Source organism: Arachis hypogaea, chromosome 1, assembly GCF_003086295.3.
Source record: "Arachis hypogaea cultivar Tifrunner chromosome 1, arahy.Tifrunner.gnm2.J5K5, whole genome shotgun sequence".
In the NCBI taxonomy this organism is placed as follows: domain Eukaryota; kingdom Viridiplantae; phylum Streptophyta; class Magnoliopsida; order Fabales; family Fabaceae; genus Arachis; species Arachis hypogaea.
This window is the reverse complement of record NC_092036.1, coordinates 217751-236705: the sequence shown is the minus strand read 5'-3', so window position 1 is coordinate 236705 and position 18955 is coordinate 217751. Positions and strand designations below refer to the sequence as shown.

The window sequence follows — 18955 nt, the reverse complement described above, 5'->3', positions numbered from 1 at the left end:
CGTAGTCCGCACGTGATTCTTTTATTGTAACACGTGCCTGGCGATTTTGGAAGGTTTTAGCAACCAACTTTGGCGCCACAATGCATATAAGAGCCAAGGATTGAAGGGGATTGATACACATTCAGATCCATAGACTAATTTTACATCCTTAGGTAGATATTTTTAGTTAGTTACATTTGTAAAGAGAGAAACTCCAACTTCTCTCTAGGATTCATCTTCATTTTCTCAATTCTCAACCATTCCTTGGTGAGATCTAGTACAACACTCAATTTACTTTGTTCATGTTGTAGATCCTCTTCTCTAATCTCAATTAGTGTTTGTAATTGTTCAATTCTTATAGATCTTAGGTTTAACTTTGTTGTTTTGGATTCTATTGATTCATTGAAGATCTCATTTTCGTTGTTGTTCATTGTTGATTCTTGTTAATCTCTTGTGTTGAATTACTTTGATTCTAAATCTTTTCTCAATTTTACTATGTCTTTCATTCTTGCCCTCCAAATGTTTGAGAAAATGCCAACTTTAGATATGGAGTAGTATCCCCTCACTTGGCCTAGTGGTTGAGTCATTGGAGACACTTGAATAATGGATGTCAATTGTTGATTAAGAATTGAGGATTGCTAATTGACTTAGAGTGCACTAAAGCTAGACTTTCCTAGGGTAAGACTAGGACTTGTGACTTAAGTTAGTTACTTTTACTTGACTTTCCTCTATGATTAGGGGTTAACTAAGTAAAGCAACACTCCTTTGTTATCACAATTGAATGAAGCTATAGTGATGGAACTTCCAATGTTCAACCTTGGACAAGGCTTTTAATATAGATTGGTTGTTGTTTTCTTTTATTAGCACTTTTATGCCACACTCCTCAAGCCACCAAAGACCACTTAACCAATAACATGCATCCTTGTAGCATTCCTAGGGAAGAACGACTCGGGACTAATACTCTCGGTTATAGATTGTAGAATTACTTTGATAATGGATTTTGTGTCGGTTTAGACTATACTACGACTGATTACTTGATAATTTCTATACCAGCCAAAATTCATTCATCAAAATGGCACCGTTGCCGGGGAATGCGCATGAGTGCCATGTTTTTGGTTAATGTAAATATGTGAATATTGTGAATATGTTTGTTTTTTTGTTTGTTTGGTAGTTTTTTGTTATCTTTAGCTCTTTATTAGTTTTTTTTCCTATTTGCCACTATGAATTCTCGTCCTTGTGGTTTTGGATATGACTATGACTATTTTGTAGGCAATGAAAACTTGAATGATGGCTCACAGTATGGGGTAGAGAGATTATGATCACCGAGAATGCCATTGAGGAGGCATTACATTGCCGACACATTCCGGATGACCTGTGTGCCCATCAGCAGGCAGAGATAGCCATCCATACCATGACCTTTGACTATGAGGTGCTTAGGCGCGTGATTGGGATACCGGATGCTGCATGGGTTATGGATGCAGGCAACACCAAGCCTAAGGGGATGTTGTTTGCTCATTTGAATAGGGAGGCTAGGACTTGGCAGATGATCTTCGCCCACTACGTCCTGCCTAATACACACTTCTCTGAGATCCCCATGGAGATGCTCCTGCTGATTGGATGTGTCATGGAGGGGAAGGATGTCTCTTTCCCTATACTTATCAGACAGTGCATGTGGCGGGCGCATATTCGTGGCCTACTTCCATTTCCTACATTGGTCACGAGTATGGTGGCCCTAGCTGAGGTCCCATGGCTGGACGATGATGTGCGACCACCACCCCCTGATGCAGATGACAGGGAGGTTACTATCCCCTGGGGTGGTTGGATGCACGAGAGACCACCTGCTAGACGCCGTTCTAGAGCTCGAGCAGTCGTGGGGACACCTTTACCATCAGCCCCTACCGCAGCCCCCTCCTCTTCTACTACAGCTGCTCCCTCATCATCCACAGATCCACCAGCAGCACCTGAGCCGACCTATCTCCAGGTCCAGCGTCTTTTCCGGTTTTTAGAGCGCGAGAGACGCCATGTCAGACGCCGTTTAGATCGGATGGACCAGGCACTTATTTCTTTGGGTGCTGAGCTACCTCCGCTTCCCGATTCTCCGGCCTCCGATGAGCAGGATCATCAGGAGGAGGATGCGGAGGCACCAGTTCAGCAGGATGCCCTGACACTACCGAGCCACCACAGACTCATGAGGAGCCGGTCCCAGAGCCACAGTCACAGCCAGAGCCAGAGCCTATCGTTGTACCTCCCACTGATCCTCCGGTTTAGCATCGAGGACGATGCTTGATTCTAAGTGTGGGGAGGGCACCGGTAGCATTATTTGGGAACCGGTGAACTTTTCGGCCTAGTTATCTTATTTTGCACATCTTTGTATATATTTTGATGCATTTCTAGTTTGCTTTGGATACTTTTATTGCTTATTTTGGATTTTAGATATTTGGATGCTTTTGGATATTTTTAGATGTTTTGGATGATAGATTCTGTACTTTTAGTTGGATTTTTCTTTTCTTTATACATTTTTGTTTATCTTTATTTTTAGTTGTGGTTGTGATTAGAAATCATACTTTGAATTGAAAATACTTAGTCACCCTTTTTGCATAATATATTGGTTTTAAGTGAAAAAGGAAAGGCTGAACTAAGAAAAATTTTTGAATTTTTCAATCACAACAATGCTTAGTCAAACATTGAAATTTTCCAAGGAATTTGAACATAGGGCGTCAACCCAATTGATTGAAAGAAAATTTTTGGTAAAACTTGCTTGAATTTCATACTTTGTGAATCATGTATTGAATTAAGAACACAAGCTTGTGAGACTTGAGCCTATTGATGTGGTTACATTTTATAACCACTTATTTTCCATTCTTGTGTGAAATTGCTCTCTTTTTATGATTGTGATCCTTGATTTGCTTGATTCTATATATCCATTTATTTCTTGTATTTATGCATTTATATGATTGAGGCCATTATTTCATTAGCCACTTACCCAAATAGCCAACCTTTTACTCTCCATTGTTAGCCAATTTTGAGCCTATGCTTAACCAACTCGTTCTTATTTTAGCACATTACAAGCCCAAGGCGGAAAACCAATGAAAAGTCCTTGTTTGGATTCTTGATTAGCCTAGGCTAGTGAGAGTGTTTACTATTCAAGTTGGTGAGGTTTGGGAACATTGGATGGGATAAAAGGGGTAGTACACTTTTATGTTTAGGAATTGGGTACATATTCATGTATTGATTAAATGTAGAGACCTTATGCATTGATGTTCTTGTATATAGTTTGAAAGAAGAAAAAGAAAAAATATATAAAGAAAAGAAAAAAATGAATGAAAAGAAAAAAAAAGAAAAAAAATGATGATGAAAAAGGAAAAAATATATATATAATAAAGAGGGGGCAAAATACCCCAAAGTGAAGTCAACAAAAAAGAATCAATGCATAGGTGTTATGGATCAAGAAATAAGAATGCATGAGTATGTGAGAAAAAGTGAAGAATGGGTAGTTAGAATAGTTTGAATTTGTATAGGTCATTGTATAGTTCGGTGGGGAAATCTATGCTAATCAAAGATTCAAATCCTAGCCCACTTAACCATAAATGATCCTACCTTGACCCTAACCCCATTACAACCTAAATGAAAGACCTCATGATGAATGTATGCTTGCATTGAATAAGTGTTGATTGTTAGAAGGAAATCAAATTTTGGAAAACATGAATAGAAGAGAATTGAGTGGATTGACCCTTAAACACTTGAGTGAATAGAGCGGATATACATCCGGTGAGGGTTCAAAAGTTCAATTACATGTATTCACCCATATTATCTATATTCTTGAAAGTTTGAACTCCTTTTTGACAATTCAATACAATTGTGGTTTGAACTTAATTCTTATTGCCTAGCTCTTGTGCTTATGCATGTCTCTTGGGAAGTGATTTGTTTGAACTAAGCATTTCCATTTGCTCTAGGTGGTTGCATTTAGATAGGACTCATATAGTTTAGTTACATTCAATAAATGTCATAACCCTTAGTTCCTTCTTATTTTAGCATGAGGACATGCTAAGGCTTAAGTGTGGGGAGGTTGACAAACCCCAATTTGACGGTTTGTTTTGTATTGAATTTAGGGTAATTTGATAACCTTTTGTCACATTTAGCCTATGAATTAGCTTGGTTTTGTTATCTCTCCCATATTTGTGCATAAGTGTAAAAACATGCTTTTTAAGCCTTATTTTGATGAATTCTAGTTCCTCTTTGATTCCATAAGATGCCTTGATATGTTTGCTAGTAATTCCAGGATTGAAATAGGCTAGGCATGGATCAAAGAAAGCAAGGAAGGAAGCATGCAAGTGGAGAGAAGCACAAAAAGCCAAAGAATTGATTTCGGCCAAGCACGCATACGCGCACAAGGCGCTCGCGCGCACATTGCGATACAGGCCAAGGACGCGCACGCGTACCGTGCGCGCACGCGTCGTAGTCCGCATGTGATTCTTTTATTTCAACACGTGCCTGGCGATTTTGGAAGGTTTTAGCAACCAACTTTGGCGCCACAATGCATATAAGAGCCAAGGATTGAAGGGGATTGATACACATTCAGATCCATAGACTAATTTTACATCCTTAGGTAGATATTTTTAGTTAGTTACATTTGTAGAGAGAGAAACTCCAACTTCTCTCTAGGATTCATCTTCATTTTCTCAATTCTCAACCATTCCTTGGTGAGATCTAGTACAACACTCAATTTACTTTGTTCATGTTGTAGATCCTCTTCTCTAATCTCAATTAGTGTTTGTAATTGTTCAATTCTTATAGATCTTAGGTTTAACTTTGTTGTTTTGGATTCTATTGATTCATTGAAGATCTCATTTTTGTTGTTGTTCATTGTTGATTCTTGTTAATCTCTTGTGTTGAATTACTTTGATTCTAAATCTTTTCTCAATTTTATTATGTCTTTCATTCTTGCCCTCCAAATGTTTGAGAAAATGCCAACTTTAGATATGGAGTAGTATCCCCTCACTTGGCCTAGTGGTTGAGTCATTGGAGACACTTGAATAATGGATGTCAATTGTTGATTAAGAATTGAGGATTGCTAATTGACTTAGAGTGCACTAAAGCTAGACTTCCCTAGGGTAAGACTAGGACTTGTGACTTAAGTTAGTTACTTTTACTTGACTTTCCTCTATGATTAGGGGTTAACTAAGTAAAGCAACACTCCTTTGTTATCATAATTGAATGAAGCTATAGTGATGGAACTTCCAATGTTCAACCTTGGCCAAGGCTTTTAATATAGATTGATTGTTGTTTTCTTTTATTAGCTCTTTTATGCCACACTCCTCAAGCCACCAAAGACCACTTAACCAATAACATGCATCCTTGTAGCATTCCTAGGAAAGAACGACTCGGGACTAATACTCTCGGTTATAGATTATAGAATTACTTTGATAATGGATTTTGCGTCGGTTTAGACTATACTACGACTGATTACTTGATAATTTCTATACCGGCAAAAATTCATTCATCAATCATGTAAGATTTAATTTCATGGCAAACTATATGTGACTAGACCCTAATTCCTTAGACCTTCCTAGTCTCCTCTAAAATTCATTAACTACCAATCCCTTTGTCAATTAATTCCAATCAGAGGGTGATGATCAATTTCTAGTTTATATGCCAAAAGAATCCTAATTATCCACAGATAAAGGGATTATATGTCACGTATCCCGTTAAATATAAATAATTAAAAATTCAGTATAATATGTTTTCAAGCTATTGTTTAAGTAAAGAGCTTTTCCAAGTTTTACGAGAACTCAATTATAATATGGGTCATACTTTCGTTCCACTCATATTCATAAAATAAAGAGCAAAAACAATTATTGAAATATAAATCTAAACATGGATTAAATTAGAAAAATCAAACGAATAAATCCATACAAATAGACAGAGCTCCTAACCTTAACAATGGAGGATTAGTTGCTCATGGAAAAGTGAGAAAATTAGGATTGTCAGTTATCTCCCCAATCTGATGGCATCTCAATTCCTATTTATAACTAATCCTAATAAATTTAAAATATAATCATCTAAAATTAAAAATAATATCTTTTCCTAAAAGATAAGATTTGAATTTAAATTCGACTTAATTAACAGATCTTCAATTGATGAGTGGGGACCACTTGATTTATCCATTCTGCAGCTTCTAATCTGTGTTTTTCGGGCTGGAAACTGGGTCAAAACAGCCCAGAAATTGCCCCCAGTGTTTTCTGTATTATTGCATATCGCGCATGTGACGCGTCTGCGTCGTCCACGCGCTCGCGTCATTTGTGCAGATTCTAGTCCACGCGTTCGTGTCAGGCACGCGATCGCGTCATTGCGATTTCTCCATTCCGCGCAGTCGCGTGAGCCATGCGTCCGCGTCGGTCTTCGCTGGTCATTTCTTTGGTTTCTTCTTTTTCTCTGCAGAAACTTCATCAAATCCCTCCGAATGCTACCTAAAATAAATAAATTTACACAAAACTCAAAATAGCATCCATAGTGGCTAAAATCTAATTAATTCTTAATTAAACTCAACAATTTAGATGCAAATTCACTAGAAAAATGTAGATAAGATGCTCACGCATCACAACACCAAACTTAAAATGTTGCTTGTCCTCAAGCAACCAAAACTAATATAAGCTTAGGATGTGAATTTGCATGAGAATGTGAGTTCGATTAGGCTCAAGTCTCTTTTTATAGTGGGGTTTATAACTATAATTTTGAATAGGTTTGGCATCTCACTCTCCTTTGAATCAAGAATGTTATTATCATTCGGAATTGGAATCCGGATAATATTATGAATTCTCTGATCTTTATATTTCAGTTTAATCCTTGAACACAGCAAAATTTACTTTAATTTATTTTTCTTTGGTGCTTTGCACCTTGAGCTTAGCCGTGACTTTAAATATTTTGTCTCAAGCTTTATTTGACACAGAAACACCACAAGCACTTAAATGGGGAACTCTCTTTGAGTTCTGATTTTTCTTTTAATTACTCCCAGACAGTGGTGCTCAAAGCCTTTGGCATACTCTGTTAAATGCAATTGATCTCGACTCTAAGTGTTCTGTCTTAAGGATTACTTGATACAATCACACCACAAGCATATGACTAGGGAAACAACTCTTTGAGCTTTTAATCATGTCTGACCTCCCTAGTCATTGATGCTCAGAGCCTTGGACCTTGCTTTTATTTTATTTATTTATTTTTTTGCTGTTTCTTTTGCTTCAAGGATTAAATTTTTGTTTATTTCAGAGAGGTCATAATAATTCTCTAAATTCCTATTCCTTATACATCAACATCCCTTGATTCAAATTCAAATATGCACTGTTCATATCATGCATTCAGAAATCACAAAAAATACCACCACAATTTAAATAAATTAGACTATTCTTAAAATTAACTCAATTTCTCATGCAATACATCACTTCTTTTTCTTTTCTTTTTAGATTCAAGTTCAGTGAGTGGTACATGAAACATCTTTTCACCATTAAAGCAATTAAAAGAAAATTAATCCTAGGATTCTAACTAATAAAAGATCATGCAACAGACAAAGTAAAATAGCAGAAAATCGGAACATAACATAGAAAAAGAGGGGAGGAATAAAAATGAAAGGAACTCAACCACCTTAGTTATCCTAGCTGTCGCTCAATTCTTCAGGTTGTGCTCCTCAATGAAGATGATTCGCCTCCCTTTTATGCCAGAAAACCAATAAGCGCAGCGTCAACACCAAACTTAAAGGTTTGCTTGTCCTCAAGCAAAGAAGAACTGAAAATAGAAGGAGATAAATTATTCTGAAGAAAGAAAAAGAAGAGGTTAAAAGAATAAGAGAGAATAAGGGTTGAGAGAGAGAGAGAGAGATGAAACTGGGCGGCGCAAGTGACGCGTTTGCGTCAGGCACGCGATCGCGTACATCGCGCATTCTTCATAATGACGCATTAGCGTCAGGCATGCGTCCGCGTGCCCTGGATTTTATGCTATTTGCGCGAAGCCAGCCACGCGCCTACGCGACTCTCTGTTCACATGGCTTGGGAACCAATTATTCATACGAAGCATTCGCGTCATGCATGCGTTTGCGTGGATGGCCATATGTGCAACTGACGCGAACGCGTCAGTCACGCGTTCGCGTGACCAAATTTGTGCTTTTAGCACACTTCTTGCCCCAAGTCAGCACAACTCTCTGCCCAAACACTCTTTTACGTTGAATTGGGAGGTCACGCGTTCGCGTCGGTGACGCGCCCGTGTGAATGGCAAAAATCACAAACGACGCGAACGCGTGGGATCGTTTGTGCAAAAGGCTCCATTCTGGCGCCACTCCCACACAACTCTCTGTCAAATTTTTATTTTTCACGTGCACATGATCGACGCGTTCGCGTCGGTGACGCGAGCGCGTCGTGTGTGCTCTCTTCGCTTTTTTTTTTAGCTTGAGGTGTTCGGTTTCTGGAATAAACATAGTTGCATGATCAGAAAATTAGTAAGAACTAAATAAAATAACTAAGAAAACTACTAATACGAAAAATAAAAATAACTAAGGATACGAAATTATCGGGTTGCCTCCCGACAAGCGCTTCTTTATCGTCACTAGCTTGACGGTCAGATCCTCTAAGGAGGAGGATCATAGGGGCTCAGCTCGTCACCCCTTACTTTGAACTTCTTTTCTGTGTCTCCATAACGTAGCTCAATATGCTCTAGAGAGAGGATTCTGATTACTGTATAAACCCATGCTGGATTGCTAATCAACACCACCTTCATACCTGGGGAGAAACCTTCAGTGTGGATCTTTTTGTTTCTCCATCCTCTGGGTACTTTCTTCTTTTTAGGGACCTCCTCCTTGGTAGGTGATGCATTTCCAACACCAAACTTAGGTTTGATGTCAGGAGAAATTTTATTGATTGTTACCAAGAGAGGTTGGAGCTGCAGATTCTGCTGTGCATCATCAGGGGGGTTTTTGAAGGTTTGGATCAATAAGCTCAGCCTGTATGCACCTCTCTTCTTCACCTGTTGGCTGTATATCTTTGAAGACATGAAAGACCAGTTGCTCATTATGCACTATAAGCACTAGTTCACCCACTTCTACATCTATCAGAGCTCTTCCAGTGGCTAGGAATGGTCTTCCCAAAATTATAGAGGCATTCTCATCCTCTCCTGTATCAAGAATCACAAAATCTGCTGGGAGGAAGAATTTACCCACTTTAACCAAGATATTTTCCACTAATCCGTATGCAGGCTTCATAGATTTGTCTGCCATCTGTAATGCTATCTTTATGGGTTGTGCCTCTTGGATTTGCATCTTCTTCATCACAGATAAGGGCATTAGATTTATGCTTGCCCCCAGATCACATAGGGCTTTCTCAAAGGTTGTGCTCCCAATGGTGCATGGAATTTGAAAGCTCCCTGGATCTGGCATCTTCCTTGGCAAGTTATTCTGAATTACAGCACTACATTCCTTAGTCAGGACTACTGTCTCATCTCCCTTTAAATGCTTTTTCTTTGACAATAGCTCCTTCATGAACTTGACATAGATAGGCATTTGCTCCAATACCTCAGCAAAAGGAATATTGATTTGTAACTTTCTGAAGATTTCCAAGAACTTTGAGAACTGCTTGTCCTTGGTCTCCTTTTGAAGTCTCTGAGGATATGGCATCTTAGGCTTGTACTCAGGAGCTTTTGGTAGTGTAGGATAAGTGTCAAGAGAGTTTGGGAATGGATTGTCCGCACGTTTTGGAGGGGCGTGCTCTTCTTCTCCCTTCATCTCCTCTGGAGCTTCCTTTTCAACTAGCTCTTCATTGGCCTTAGTCTCAGAGCCAGCTACTTTACCACTTCTCAATTGAATAACCTTGCAATCTTCTTCTGGGTTCACCACTGTATCACCTTGAAATGTACTTACAGACCTCTCAAGTAATTGCTTGCTCAGTTGGCCCACTAGAACCTCTAAATTTCTAATGGAGGCTCTGGTTTCCTGCATAACTTGTGCTTCTGTACTTGCCACTTGTCCACTTATCACGGAGATAGCCTTGCATTCCTCTCTTGGATTTGGAACTGTGTTACTAGGAAGGCTATTAGTGGTCCTCTGATCAATTTTATTAACTCTGGTGGCTATTTGACCCATTTGAATCTCCAGGTTCTTGATGGATGCTCTGGTTTTCTATCTAAAACCTGTCAATATCGCTTCCAAATCATTGTTCTGTTGGAAACCGCCCTGAGAATTATTGTTGAAGTTCTGAGGTCTCTGAGGTTGATCCCTCCATCCAAAATTTGGGTGATTTCTCCATCCCTGATTGTATGTCTTAGAATATGGATCATTGTTGGGATTCCTAGGACCACTCCCCATGTAATTCACCTGTTCAAAAGAAGGTTGAGCATAATCATAATTATCATTTTGCACAAAATTACTTGTCATGTCATAGGAGACTTCCTGTGGTGGATTTTGGGTGTTGATAGCTGAGACTTGCATGCCACCCATTTGTTGAGTAAGTAGATTTATTTGCTGAGACATTAGCTTGTTCTGAGCAAGAAGAGCGTTAACAGCATCTACTTCCAACATGCCTTTCTTCTGAGGAGTTTTAGAATTCACAGGAGTCCTATTAGAGGAGTATAAATATTGGTTGCTTGCAACCAATTCAATCAGCTCAATAGTCTCCTCCGGTGTCTTCTTCTTGTGCAATGAACCTCCTGCAGAATTATCTAGGCACATTTTGGACATGTCACCCAAACCTTCATAAAAGATATCCAGTTGGGTCCATTTGGAGAATATGTCTGGAGGACATTGCCTAGTCAGTAGCTTGAATCTCTCCCATGCTTCATACAGAGTTTCACCATTCTTCTGCCTGAAGGTCTGAACCTCCATCCTAAGCTTAGTTAGCTTCTTTGGTGGAAAAAATTTTGTAAGAAACTCAGTAACCACCTTGTTCCAAGTATCCAAACTCTCCTTTAGTTGGGAATCCAGCCATAGCTTTGCTCCATCCCTCAGAGCAAACGGGAAGAGCATGAGTTTGTACACATCTGGGTTTACTCCATTTGTCTTCACAGTATCACAAATTTGCAGAAAGCTAGAAATAAACTGATTGGGTCTTCGTGGGAAAGACCGTGATACTGGCAGTTTTGTTGCACCAGGGTGACCAATTGAGGCTTCAACTCAAAGTTATTCGCAGCAATAGGAGGCACTACGATGCTTTTTCCATAGAGGTCTGCAGTAGGAGAAGAGTAAGAACCAAGCACTCTCCTTTGTTATTCATTCCCATTCGGGTTTGCCGCATTGGGATTATCAGTATTAATCGGATTCATAATGGATTCTGCAGCCTTGTAGAGTCTTGCTTGTTGTAAACACCGGCTGAAAGTCCTTTTAGGTTCAGGATCAAAGTCTAAGAGATGTTCTTTGTCTCTGTTCCTGCGCATAAACAAACAAAAAATAAGAAAGAATGGGAATCTCTACGTCAGAATGTAGAGAATTCCCAGTGAGGTAACCTGTGTAAAGAGATAAAAATATTGAATAAAATAAATAAAAGAAAAATAATAAGAAGGTAACACCAAACTTAATTTCAGAAATTAAGAGAAATATTGGTGCTATTTATTTATAAAATTTTTTTTTTGAAAATTTAAAATTTAATTAAAATATTTTTTTAATTATAAAAGGAAGAGAAAAAAAAGAAAAACGTAACAGGGGAGGAGGGCAAACGAAAAGGAAAAGTAAAAGAGAAAAACAAATAGAGTAAAGGACAAAAGAAGAAAAAAATTTAACGTAAATAAATAAAAAATAACGTAAGAAAAAAAATATTTTTTTAAATAAAATTAAAACTAAAACGCCTAATCTAAGCAATCAAACAACTAATAGTTGTTAATCACTATCAATCCCTAGCAACGGCGCCAAGAATTTGATGTGGTAGTTTTACAACCCACAAACTAACCGGCAAGTGCAGCGGGTTGTACCAAGTAATACCTTACGTGAGTAAGGGTCGATCCCACGAGGATTGATGGATTAAGCAACAATAGCGTTTGATAGGCTTAGTTATGCAAACAGAAAAGAGTAGTTTGGATGTTCAAAAAGCATTAAACAGTCATGTTAGACTTTTAGAAAGCAAAAGCAGCAATGAGTTGGGAATAAAATATGTAGAAGATAGTTAAGGCTTCAGAGTTATCTATTTTTCTAGATTTACTTTTTATTACTAACTAATTTAATCATGTAAGATTTAATTTCATGGCAAACTATATGTGATTAGACCCTAATTCCTTAGACCTTCCTAGTCTCCTCTAAAATTCATTAACTACCAATCCCTTTGTCAATTAATTCCAATCAGAGGGTGATGATCAATTTCTAGTTTATATGCCAAAAGAATCCTAATTATCCACAGATAAAGGGATTATATGTCACGTATCCCGTTAAATATAAATAATTAAAAATTCAGTATAATATGTTTTCAAGCTGTTGTTCAAGTAAAGAGCTTTTCCAAGTTTTACGAGAACTCAATTATAATATGGGTTATACTTCCGTTCCACTCATATTCATAAAATAAAGAGTGAAAACAATTATTGAAATATAGATCTAAACATGGATTAAATTAGAAAAATCAAACGAATAAATCCATACAAATAGACAGAGCTCCTAACCTTAACAATGGAGGATTAGTTGCTCATGGAAAAGAGAGAAAATTAGGATTGTCACTTATCTCCCCAATCTGATGGCATCTCAATTCCTATTTATAACTAATCCTAATAAATTTAAAATATAATCATCTAAAATTAAAAATAATATCTTTTCCTAAAAGATAATATTTGAATTTAAATTCGAATTAATTAACAGATTTTCAGTTGATGAGTGGGGACCACTTGATTTATCCATTCTGCAGCTTCTAATCTGTGTTTTCCGGGCTGGAAACTGGGTCAAAACAGCCCAGAAATCGCCCCCAGCGTTTTCTATATTATTGCATATCGCGCATGTGACGCGTCCGCGTCGTCCACGCGCTCGCGTCATTTGTGCAGATTCTAGTCCACGCGTTCGCGTCAGGCACGCGATCGTGTCATTGCGATTTCTCCATTCCGCGCGGTCACGTGAGCCATGCGTCCGCGTCAGTCTTCGCTAGTCATTTCTTTGGTTTCTTCTGTTTCTCTGCAGAAACTTCATCAAATCCCTCCGAATGCTATCTAAAATAAATAAATTTGCACAAAACTCAAAATAGCATCCATAGTGGCTAAAATCTAATTAATTCTTAATTAAACTCAACAATTTAGATACAAACTCACTAGAAAAAGATAGATAAGATGCTCACGCATCAATGTGCTAGAATGTTATTTGACGATTGATAATCTTTATTACTTGTTAGAAATTAGGCTGTAAACCCAGATTCTCACTTAGGGTAATATATAAACAGTAAGTTGCTTAGTCATTTTCTCATTCTATACATGACCTCTTCAAGTAAGGTAAGATTTGGGTGGAAATTTGATAAGTTTAGTTTGTTGTCTCCAAAATTTAGGTCTGTCCAAGATCTTTAGAGAGATTTAAATTTTTTGGAAGTAGGATTGTTTAAAAGCTTTTAAGATAGAAAAAAATTCAAAATCCAAAACCAAATAACTTATCCAACAAAGTTTAGATCAGTGTAGGACTAAAATCAGTTATAGTTTATATATATATATATATATATATATATATATATATATATATATATATTTCTTTATCTAATAACTTTTTCTAGTATCATCTCCTAATTAATAATAAATTTAATATTGTTATTAAATTCTTAAAAGAAAACCTTTTTATTATTTAATTGTTATTAACTATATTTTTATTAATTCTATTTTCAATTTTTATCTATTTTATATTATAGATCAAACAACTTATATATCATAATTTGGTAGATTTTTGAAATTTTGAGAAAAAATTAAAATTTGTGAAGTCAATTAGTATTAACAATATTAACGTAAATTATTGTGCAAATATTTAAATTTATGTTAATTTTCTATAAATTTTTTTTCTTTAACTTGTTTAAATGATTATAGAATTTTATTTGACAATAATAAATATTTTTAGTGATTTAAAAAAAATTATGAATCAGAATTTATTTGAGTGTCAATAAATATACTACTTTTTTTCACTTATCAATTATTAGTTTAAATGTAACTCATTTATCAAAGTTAGATTTATTATTATTATTATTACTTGTCTGAAAGATTATGTACGAAATATTTTCACACTTTGCACAAGTCTTAAAAAAATAAAAAATAAAAAAATAAATTTATTGGTCTATAGTTCATTTTCAAAAATTTTTAACTCAATTATTAGGCCTATAGAATTTATATTTAATTTTTAAATAGCTGAAACTGATCTTTTTAGGAATATTATAAGTATATGACTAACTTTTAAATTTATGATTAATTCTACAATATTCAAAATGACATATGACAAAAATCAAGATGAAGTTAAGTGTCCTTAGAATATCCCTATCAGAGAAATAAATTAGTGTAGAGTCGCAAAGAAATAGGGTACGGTGTGTTGTGAGAACAGTGACCCTCGATTTTTTTTATTTCCTGGAGCAGATATACTTAAAAAAATATGATTTACAAATCAAGCAAAACTGCATGAGATATGAGGCATTGAAAGTAAAGGCTTTAGTATGACTAGCTATAAGATATTTTTTAAGTTTCTTGTTATGTTTTACTGTTTGTTTGAAATTTTGTATTATGTTGTGTGGTTTAAATCTGATATACGAAGGCTAATAACTTAAGACACAAAGACATGAATAATATTATCTGTTATGTGAATCTATCTTTTATAATTATATTAGCTCATGATGATATTATAACTGTGTTGTATCTTTACTTAGTTTGCTTGAATGTATGGATTGATTGAACTTACTTATGTGGGAACTATCATACATCCCTATAGAAAGAAAATGTAGATAAAATCTACTAGGATAAGTGAGGTTGAATGGTATCTTTTTTAGGAGACACGAATTTTGATGACAAAATTCTTTTTTAAAGTGTGAGAATGTAACATTTCAACTTTTTGAATCAAGTTATTTTTTAATAACAAATTAATTAATTAAAATGATAATGATTTAAGATTTGAATTTAAAATTTAAACATATGAAAACACTAGTGGTAGTAAATTTCTAACCGATAATAAACAACATTTTAAAATATAGTCATAATTAATTTTATATTTATTAGATTTGAATGATATTTAGTTATATGAAAAGATAAGAATACTAGCTCTATTTCTTAAGTTCAGTATAAAATCAAATTCAAATTAAATTAGGTAGATAAATCGGTTACAAGTTCATAGTAGAAAATCGCGCTCTTATCAGCCATCCTGATATACTAACAGTATTTCGAGAATATCTCAAGTTGTGGTTATCCGATTGACTTCGTTTAAGATTCGTTTTAAAGCTAATTCAATTTTCTATATATTTATCTCTAATAGCTATTTCCAAATTCCAATCGTAAAAAATGTTATAGGGCTCACAAAGTAACGTTTTAAATTGAAGATTTCGCCTAAATGCCTCCTAACATAATCTGCCTGAGAGCTATTTGATCCTTCCTTTCTCATTCTATTCCCTTCTTCTATACAAAATATTCTAGTATAAACAAAGTCTAGCCATGGAACAAGTCTCTCTTCACTAACAAATCGCATCTATTTGCATCAGAATACCTATCGGAACTTCACTCGAGATAGGGGATTTTGTGCTAATTTTTATATGTCATATCTTAAAAATTTTTGAGTATATATGTTAGCATTGCACGTCATGATATAATGTCTCTTTTCTTCATACATATTATGTATTATAATAATAATAATAATCTTATGTGCATTAAAGAACTGAGGGAATGATCCTTTGGTAAGGGAAGGTGACCCCCAAAGATAAGATAATCGAGATGATCCTTCGGTAAAGGAAGGTAATCGGCAAACCTTTGGGATAAGAACCTTTGGTAAGGTAAGGGGACTATCCCATCAATTTTATATAATAATACATCTTTGTTGATATGACTCCCTTCTTGTGTATGTCTAAATAACCTTAATTGTAAATTGAACTGAGGGAATGATCCTTCGGTAAGGGAATGTGACCCCCAAAGACAAGATATCGATATCATTCTTCGGTAAGGGAAGGTGATCCCCAAAACGTTTGGGATAAGAACCTTCGGTAAGGGAAGGGGATTCCCACCTTTTATACCGGTTTGAGCTTAATACCTTCCATAAAAGCTACGAGAAAAAGTAATGAAAAGTACAATGAAAAATGTATGATGTATGATATTGTTTAAGATCTTTACTTTATTCAAATTTATTCTGTTTGACTTATCTATGGCAATGTTACTATTCTTCTCTTATTTATTATTTGTTTTGCCTTACTTTATGGCCTATGAAAACATCACACCAAAATTTGTGAGTTTACATTTATATGTTTTAATGCTATAGGCATTTTGTATGCATCACACATGTCATAACATAAGTAAATGAGAAGCATCTAAAAGTTACACTACTCCGACTAACAAGGACTTTTGAAAATAATAATAATTGAACAACATTGCATTATCACTGTTTTATTTTAAAACTCGGAGTGACTGGGAATGGATACGATGACACCATATAGATAAACTACTGAAACTTTTGTTTCTCACCCCTCTCTCCGTATCATCTTCAGGAACGATACAGTACAAAGCAATACACTGCTCAGTTGAGGTGAAAAGACAAGTGCACTAGTGAGAGCAAGCTATCGAGGACGTAAATATAAAATATTAAGTGTTTACCTTAAGAAGGAAGAATATGCGATTATTTTAGCCATAGTTATGCAGATTAAGAGAATTAGAATTTTTTGTGTATCTTGTTTTATTTTATTGAGTGATTGCAATTATAACTATGATGTTTCTTTTTATGATTTTTTGATATGAATAAAGTTTGTCATTGTTATGCCTTCATAGTTTAGCACGCTCGTTTTTCATGTTAGTATTTTCAAATCCACTTATATTTTTTAACTAATAACTATTCTAATAAAAACTAATTATTCGATACTTTTATTCTTTTATATAAATATTTCATATTTTTTTAAGAAACATTTCGTAAGAATTTAAATATCATCTACTAAATATAATTCAAATGAAGCTTAAGTCAGTTTAAAAGTTTAAAAGCAGTAGGTGTTACGTTACCCAGCAAAGAATTAGATACATTTGCAGGTGAATGCTACGGTGATGATGCTATTTTTTTTTCTCATGTGATGAAGTGAGTTGGCATACAACGGATGGCTACACGTTATGCTTTTTTTCTTGAAACTCTTCTATTCCTATAAAGGGTGGGCCATGTTTAGATTTAGGTAAGGCTTTTACCCCATCTGCAAGTAATCCATACCAATCAATATAATTAGGACTTTTTTTTTTTTTTTTTACTACACTTATTAATTATGGGAGATCAAACCCCTTTTTTGTTGGATTTTTATGATACTAGTTTAGACTTTAGATTTTAAGCAATTTAAGAGATTAATACCTAAAAGACAAAATCAACCTAAAAAAAGATAATAATAATAATAATAAAGTTTAATTATTTTGTTGGTCTCTATAATTTTACGAAATTTTTAATTAGGTCTCTGTATTTTTTTCTTTTAATTGAGTCTTTGTATTATTTTTTTAATTGGGTTCCTATATTTTTTTTTTATTTGAGTCCCTGTACCAATTTTTTTAGGTGGATTCCTATAAAATTAAGTCAATTACTGCTAAAAGGGACCTAATTAAAAAAAATTAGTGTAAAAACCTAATTAAAAAAAATATAAAAACCTAATTAAAAATTTCGTAAAATTATAAGGACCAACAAAATAATTACACCTAATAATAGTATAGAGTAAACTTCAATTTGAACAAAGTAGTTTTAGAGGTTTCACTTTTTTTTTCTAAATTGGATTAAATCCAAGAAGTGAGATGTGTGAAGTTTTTCAGTGTGAAAATATTCATATTATCAATAATGATAATAATATTAATATTATTGTTTAACTTAGAGCTTTTTATATATAAATATAATACATGTTTTATTTATCAATATATATAATTTAAAAAAATTATATTTTTACACTTTATTATACATTTTATTTATAGTGACAATGACATAAGTATGATTATATATCGAATGTAAATAAAATAAATCAAATTTTAATTGACTAAATTTCGTTTGCGAATTGATATTAAGAATTTAAAATAAAATAAAACAATATATATTTTTTATCGTAATTTGATATGTATATAATTGGACCATAAAATAACTAAAAAAAATTAGTATTTACAATATAATTTATTTCATTTGTATTGTAAATAAAATAAATAATACTTTGTAAATTAATAAATACTTTTTAAATTATATATATTTTAAATAAAACTTTTATTATTTTTTAATATTCTAAAACAGAAAACATTTAATTAATTTATTTAAAAAATTAAATGCTCTTTTAATAAATAAAATGTGCACATTTAATAAAAATTCTTTAATTTGATATTCAATTTATCTTATTAACATCACCTACGAAAAAAATTTACGCACATATATCCAAACTTATTTCATTTTATAACCGATAAATAAAATTATTAGCAAATATTCTAAACACTGAATCAAGATAAAATTGAAATAACACAAACTAAGCCTCCAATACCCATACCATAGTTACAAAATTAAAAATTATAAATTATAAATGTTGCTAATTAAGATGAGTTAAGCACATGATTTTATGACAAAAAAAAATGACTTTTTTTAGTAGATAAAAACACATACTTTATCTAGAAATCTGTAGATATGGAGCAATTCAAACCTAACTCCAAACCTGATTCATCTGAAACAGTATTTCACTAACCTTCAAAGAATAGTAAACGTGTTGCCTCTATAGCTATACCAGAAAATTTCATCACATGAGAAATAAAAATGGCATCATCACAGTAGCATTACCCACATTTGCATACCATCATTAATTAGGTAATATGTGAATTAACGCATCATATACCAACATTT

General features: G+C 34.2%; 1 non-coding gene across 1 annotated transcript; it reads left to right on the top strand.

The window, feature by feature from the left end:
* The first annotated feature begins 10736 nt into the window (after positions 1 to 10736).
* Positions 10737 to 10843, top strand: LOC112715287 (small nucleolar RNA R71). Its single transcript, XR_003159601.1, has one exon. It is a non-coding gene; the product is annotated as a small nucleolar RNA R71 (small nucleolar RNA).
* Positions 10844 to 18955: the final 8112 nt, after the last annotated feature.